This window comes from Triticum urartu, chromosome 4A, assembly GCF_056163025.1.
Source record: "Triticum urartu cultivar PI428250 chromosome 4A, HENAU_Tu73, whole genome shotgun sequence".
NCBI classification, from domain to species: Eukaryota; Viridiplantae; Streptophyta; class Magnoliopsida; order Poales; family Poaceae; genus Triticum; species Triticum urartu.
Genome location: NC_141876.1, coordinates 534918266 through 534926287, shown reverse-complemented (window position 1 = coordinate 534926287; position 8022 = coordinate 534918266).

Below are 8022 nucleotides of genomic sequence, written 5' to 3'. Positions count from 1 at the left end.
GCCTCTGGTGCATTATATAAACCGAGGCCAGGCTAGTCGATAGATGATAGACATACAATCATACCATAGGCTAGCTTCTAGGGTTTAGCCTCCTCGATCTCGTGGTAGATCTACTCTTGTACTACCCATATCATCAATATTAATCAAGCAGGACGTAGGGTTTTACCTCCATCAAGAGGGCCCGAACCTGGGTAAAACATTGTGTCCCTTGTCTCTTGTTACCATCGATCCTACACGCACAGTTCGGGACCCCCTACTCGAGATCCGCCGATTTTGACACCGACAAGGGTTTTTGTGTTTTGATGTACCTAAGGTTGTTCGGAGTCTCGGATGTGATCACGGACATGACAAGGAGTCTCGAAATGGTCGAGACATAAAGATTGATATATTGTAAGCCTATATTTGGATATCGGAATCGTTCCGGGTGAAATCGGGATTTTATCGGAGTACCGGGGGGGGGGGGGTTACCGGAACCCCCCCGGGGGTTAATGGGCCTACATGGGCCCTAAGGGAGAAGAGGAGGGCCGGCCAGGGCAGGCCGCGCCCCCCCTTCCCCCCTAGTCCGAATAGGACAAGGAAGGGGGGGGGACGCCCCCCTTTCCTCTTTCCCCCTTCCCCTATCCTTCTCCAACAAGGCAAGAGGGGGGAGTCCTACTCTCGGTGGGAGTAGGACTCCTCCAGGCGCACCCCAGGGGCCGGCCGCACCTCCTCCTCCCTCCTTTATATACGAGGGTAGGGGGACACCCCATGACACACAAGTTGATCTTCATGGTCGTTCCTTAGCCGTGTGCGGTGCCCCCTTCCACCATATTCCACCTCGGTCATGTCGTAGCAGTGCTTAGGCGAAGCCCTGCGTCGGTAGAACATCATCACCGTCATCACGCCGTCGTGCTGACGAAACTATCCCTCAACACTCGGCTGGATTGGAGCTCGAGGGACGTCACCGAGTTGAACATGTGCAGAACTCGGAGGTGCCGTACGTTCGGTACTTGGATCGGTCGGATCGGGAAGACGTACGACTACTTCCTCTATGTTGTGTCAACGCTTCCGTTGCCGGTCTACGAGGGTACGTAGACAACACTCTCCCCTCTCGTTGCTATGCATCACCATGATCTTGCATGTGCGTAGGAATTTTTTTGAAATTACTACGTTCCCCAACAGTGGTATCAGAGCCAGGTTTTATGCGTTGATGTTATATGCACGAGTAGAACACAAGTGAGTTGTGGGCGATATAAGTCATACTGCTTACCAGCATGTCATACTTTGGTTCAGCGGTATTATTGGATGAAGCGGCCCGGGCTGACATTACGCGTACGCTTACGCGAGACTGGTTCTACCGACGTGCTTTGCACACAGGTGGCTGGCGGGTGTCAGTTTCTCCAACTTTAGTTGAATCGAGTGTGGCTACGCCCGGTCCTTGCGAAGGTTAAAACAACACCAACTTGACAAACTATCGTAGTGGTTTTGATGCGTAGGTAAGAACGGTTCTTGCTAAGCCCGTAGCAGCCACGTAAAACTTGCAACAACGAAGTAGAGGACGTCTAACTTGTTTTTGCAGGGCATGTTGTGATGTGATATGGTCAAGACATGATGCTAAATTTTATTGTATGAGATGATCATGTTTTGTAACCGAGTTATCTGAAACTGGCAGGAGCTATATGGTTGTCGCTTTATTGTATGCAATGCAATCTCGCTGTAATGCTTTACTTTATCACTAAGCAGTAGCGATAGTCGTGGAAGCATAAGATTGGTGAGACGACAATGATGCTACGATGGAGATCAAGGTGTCGCGCCGGTGACGACGGTGATCATGACGGTACTTCGGAGATGGAGATCACAAGTACAGGATGATGATGGCCATATCATATCACTTATATTGATTGCATGTGATGTTTATCTTTTATGCATCTTATCTTGCTTTGATTGACGGTAGCATTCTAAGATGACATCTCACTAAATTTCAAGATAAAAGTGTTCTCCCTGAGTATGCACCGTTGCCAAAGTTCGTCGTGCCCAGACACCACATGATGATCGGGTGTGATAAGCTCTATGTCCATCTACAATGGGTGCAAGCCAGTTTTGCACACGCAGAATACTCAGGTTAAACTTGACAAGCCTAGCATATGCAGATGTGGCCTTGGAACACTGAGACCGAAAGGTCGAACGTGAATCATATAGTAGATATGATCAACATATTGATGTTCACCATTGAAAGCTACTCCATTTCACGTGATGATCGGTTATGGTTTAGTTGATTTGGATCACGTGATCACTTAGAAGATTAGAGGGATGTCTTTCTAAGTGGGAGTTCTTAAGTAATATGATTAATTAAACTTAAATTTATCATGAATTTAGTACCTGATAGTATCTTGCTTGTCTATGTTTGATTGTAGATAGATGGCCCGTGCTGTTGTTCCATTGAATTTTAATGCGTTCCTTGAGAAAGCAAAGTTGAAAGATGATGGTAGCAATTACACGGACTGGGTCCGTAACTTGAGGATTATCCTCATTGCTGCACAGAAGAATGACGTCCTGGAAGGACCGCTGGGTGCCAGGCCTGCTGCTGGAGCAACACCAGATGTTATGAACGTCTGGCAGAGCAAAGTTGATGACTACTCGATAGTTCAGTGTGTCATGCTTTACGGCTTAGAATCGGGACTTCAACGACGTTTTGAACGTCATGGAGCATATGAGATGTTCCAGGAGTTGAAGTTAATATTTCAAGCTGTAACATCCCAAAATTTTAATTTGGAATGTTAGACACTAGATCATCATTGCATATCATATTTATTGCATTTTGGTTGATCCTAAAAATTTCACGCAACTCAAGGACCCTCGGAGAGAGTTGGGGATTTCGTTATTTTCATATTTGAGATGTCTCGAATTTTGAAAATAGGATCATTTGATTTTATTTATTTTATCTTCAATTATTTCTATTACAAAATTTTTGAGAGAGGGAATATAATGGCTTTCCCAAAATAAAGAAATATTGAGGATTTAATAAAAAAATCAAATAAGATTTATTTTGGTTTTATTTGCTATTTTATTTGAATTTAGGAAAAATGCGCGTTTTTCAAAATTGCTTTTAGGCCCCAAATAAATGTTCATCCTGTGCGTCTTGATTTTAGAAGCCGGGAAAAATTTATTTCGGGATTTTTGGGGTCCGTTTAGTAGCCCTTTTGTTTTTTTTCTGAGCGTAACTATTTTTTTTAAAAAAACTGAACCGACCTACGGGCCGTGCTAGGCCCGGACTCCTCCGGCCTCAGCCTTTATAAGCCACCGGCCTGCCCCGGGCTGAAACCCTAGCCGCCGCCGCTTCGAGCCCCGCGCCCGACGCCGCCGCCCCGCGCCCGCCGCCGCCCTCGCCGCCGCCCGCCGCCGCCCCGCGCCACCCCGCCGGACCCTGCCGCCGCTGACGCCGCCTCGCTGGAGCCATCGCCGCCCGTCTCGCCGCCCGAGCCGCCGAGGTTGACCCGCCGCCGGTTTCCCCGGAAAAATCATTCGGTTTTCGCCGGTCTTCATTCGGTTTTTTTAGTTTCCGTTTTTTCCTTTAGATCGGTTTTTTTCTCGGTTTAGGCTAATTAGCGAGCATTCGCTCGTTCGTTCGTTTTAACGAACGCATTCTTCATTTAGACCCAGTTAACGAACGTTCGTTCGTTAAACTGTTCGTCGTTTTTCTTTTTCTCGGATTAAATCCGCGATTTTTCTAATCGCGATTTTTGATCCGATTTTCGTTTTAGTTTAACTTTTCGCTCGTTTATCGGAATCAGGCGATTCAAGCGCGTGGAGTTTTGTCTCGAAACCCTCTTTCTGTTTAGCCAAATTAAACAAGTTTTTTCCACTGTAAAAATTGCCCTAGATCCAGAATAGTAAATGAAGCTTGTTTCTTTTGCCGTTTGTCTTCCGTTGCTTCGTTCGATTTGATTTTTTTTGCCAACCGGAGTTCTTAAGTTGAACTTTCTGGTTAGATCTCTTATTTTAGTTTTACCTGTGCATTAGTTGAGTACTTATTGTATGCTTGTTTGTTTGCGATAGAGTACCCGGAGTGCGCCGCTTGCTACTTCAAATCGCTAGGTTTCGCGGACCATCAGCAAGGCAAGTAACACTTTGATCATGTTTTCCCCTCTACCCAGTTTTATTGCATTAGATCAATCCTCACACATTGCATGATTATGATCTAATTAAATTGTGGGTTTGGGAAGTAGATGAGGTAGTACCTATTACCTGTTATTATCAAACCTTTGGGAGTTACTTCTATGTTTGCTTATTATGCCATGCTATGCTAGTAGACGTGGATTGAGTGAGTGTATCCACGACAGATGTGAGATTGTTAATTAATGGTTTATTTAAGGTGGCAACTTAAATACACATCTGGGTGGATTGAGGCACCTGGGTATTCCAGCGATGGCCTGTTTTTCTTTATGGACCGCCACCCAGGCTCAAAGGGATCATGAGATTATTCATGCTAGAAACTTCCGTGTGCAGCCACAAGCTATTATGGGCTCTAGCATAGTTGATTAAGTCGTGCGAACTCTTACAGTGGTAGACTAGCAGATGTAGGGGATGTAGGTTGGTACGGTCTACCCGTTCGTAAGGTGCTAGCGCCTCTGAAAGACTATGTCTCGGTCATCCGTTTCTCAAACACCATGTAGTGCGAGAAATCCAACGGAGGAGATCGAGTCTTGTGGGGAAAAGTGCGCAAACCTCTGCAGAGTGTATAAACTAATCATGGTTAGCCGTGTCCCCGGTTATGGACATCTTGAGTATCTAGTACCTGGATTATCATGTGTATCTCAACATGTTACTCTAAATTAATTTTGTTGGGTTTGATTTAATGATGATGTTTAATTGGGATTGAGAATGCTGTCAACCATTCTCAATGTTTAACAACCACCATGATAGCTAAATAAATTTATTCCTTTGCAGTAGGGAAAAATTGGCTTTACGCAAAATGTAACCATAGAGCTTTCCACCAGCCAAATATGCATATAGAATAGCTGTTTCATTCCATTACTCTCTATGTGTTACTTTGCCAGCATATTCCATGTGCTGACCCGTTTCGGGCTGCAACGTTAATGTTGTAGACTTTTCAGATGATGATTAAGGAGTTTTAGGTCGTGGTTCTATACTCAGTGATGCCGTTGGAGTTGATGGACTCACTTATCTTCTAAGCCTTCCGCTGTTATCGTTATTAGATGGCCTTACGCCATATTTATTGTAATAAGTTCTCTTTTGTGACACTCGATGTAATAAGTGTGTGATTGCTACTCTGTTATAAATCCTTCAAGTACTGTGTGGTGTCAGCATTACTGATCCAGGGATGACACCTAAGCACAGAGATTGGACCGTTTGAGGTCTGGTCGCTACAAGATGGTATCAGAGCACACGCTGACTGTAGGACACGACCACTAAGCTAAAGACCTAGATCACTACTCACTCTCCTCTCTTTTCTAACTTCTCATCTTTTCTACTCTTTTAGGATGGCGGATGCAAGGAACAAGTTCACACAACCGGATGAAGATACACCCTTTGGACGTCACTTGAAGGAAGTCACTAGATACCTGAACATAGGAGTACCAAGCTTCATCGGAACCTACAGCGCCACTTTACCTGAAGAGGTGCGCTGGATGATTCAAGTTCAAGTTCCAGGAAGAACGTTCATGCCAGTCACTGAGCCCATTGAGTTTTCTTTTGATGCACCAACTTGGAGTCTAGGAAAGAGCATGGCAGCTCACATCGCCATGGGACGCATTGGAGAAGTCTACTGCAATGATCTTAAGGATACTATCTACCAGATTTGTGGGCGCCGAGATGAGCACTGGGAGATGATCAGCACCAGAAAGGATAGATCAGTTGCAGCTTTTATCCAGGAGTTAAACCAGCACATTCGACATCAGGAGAACCAGATGTGCGTCGACATGATAGACCTGAAGAAGGCAAAGACAAGAATCAAGGAACTAGAGGAGGAACTCAAGGCTACACGTGAAGATTATGAAGAGGAAATTGAAGTATTAGTGGAGAAGAATGACGATCTGATCAAGAAGATCGGAATATTTATGGGAGGCCCTACACCGGTAGAAGAAGACGAGGAACCCAAGGAGATTTGCCCGGAAGACTACATCATCATCGACGACACCGACTCGGATCCAGATGATAGCGATGATGACTATGTTGATGTAGCTGGAGCAGATATCATGGAGTCTGCAACCGAAGAATATTTCTAGTAGACCACCTCATCAGTAGTAGTAGTCCACCATGTAAATATAGTAGTCCAATCACTTTTGCGATAGTTAGATCGTTTGTATGTCCTTGTTTGAATGAAGTGAATTGTTTGTTTTGCTTCATGTGCATATGGGTAGTGTTTCTCTATAGACCCCCTCTATTCTTAAATCTCATCTTTTCTAAATCCTCAGATGCCTCCGAGACGTGACCCCAGATTTACCTTTCCACCGGAGCTCACCCAGTTGATCCAGCAGCAGAACACATTGATGCAGTTGCTAGTCCAGAATCAGAATCAGGGAAACAACAACAACAACCCACCACCACCACCTGTTGATCACTTAGCCCGTTTTCTTAGGCTGAATCCGCCAGTGTTTTCCAGTAGCACCGAGCCGATAGTAGCAGATGATTGGCTCCGCAAGACAGCTAGGGAGTTGACCACAGCAGGATGTATGGATGCGGAAAAGGTGAAGTTTGCCGCACATCAGCTTGAAGGACCCGCAACATCATGGTGGGAGAATTTCACAGCCACTTTCCCTGTCGACACTGTCACATGGGACCAGTTTCAGCAGGCTTTTCGAACTGCCCATGTTTTAGCAGGAGCTATGGCCATAAAGAAGCGAGAGTTTTGCAACTTGCGCCAAGGAGAATGGACAGTTGGCCAGTATGTGGAGGACTTTAGTAAATTAGCACGTTATGCCCCAGATGACGTTGCTACGGATGCAGCAAAGCAGGAGAAGTTTCTAGAAGGACTGAATGATGAGTTGAGCATGCAGTTGATGGTAGCAACCTTCAACAACTACCAGGAGTTGGTAGATCGTGCTCTTATGATTGAAGGGAAGCAACAGCAAATTGAGAATCGCAAGAGGAAGTATGGACAAGGAAAGCACAATACAGGAGCTCGACAGAAGCCACGTTTCACCCCTAGACCGGGAGTACATTTTCAGCATACCCATGGAGGTGGTAGCTCGCACAACCAAAATGGCACCAAGAATGGTAATGGGAATGGAGGAAGGAACGGCCAGAACCGCCCCAACCCATCGACCCCAGCCAAGAGAGACCTGAGCCAAGTCACTTGCTTTAAGTGCCAGAAGACCGGACATTATGCCAATGAATGTCCTGAATCCCAGAATGGAAATGGCAATGGAAACTTTGGGAAGAAGCCGAACCCTTTCAATAGGGGATAGGTGAACCACGTTGTCGGTGCGGAACGACACCTATGGGATCATGAGAATCCCTACTATGGTTAGCGGGGCGCGGGGTCGTGAGAAGAGCGGATCAAGCAGGTAGCACACGGTTCGTTTATCCAGGTTCGGGCCGCAAGGATGCGTAAAACCCTACTCCTGCTTTGGTGGAATGTATATTTGTGTTCTTGAGCTAGCTATGGGGCGTGAGGAGCTCCAAAAAGCCGAATCCTTCTCCTGGTCGCCTCGGGCCCCCTTTTATAGAAAAAGGGGATGCCACAGTGGCACACAGGAGGTGGAAAGGGTACAGTGATGCGAGGTTATCCACTTTATCGGGGACGGGGGAGAGATCTGTCTCGTCCGTCGCCGCTCCTTCTTGTGTCGACACGCGCCCTGGCCAGTGATGCCTGAGATGCCATGTAGGTAGGCAAGCAACTGAGGTGGCGCAGCGGTGGGTCTTCACGAAGATCTGCATGCGGCCACGCAGGTGCCTGCCCAGCTGGTTGGGTCGGCAGCTGCATGTGAACGGCGGTGGAGGTTTAGTCGGCGTGGGCCTGATGGTGGCCCTGCGTGTTGGAAATATGCCCTAGAGGCAATAATAAATTAGTTATTATTATAT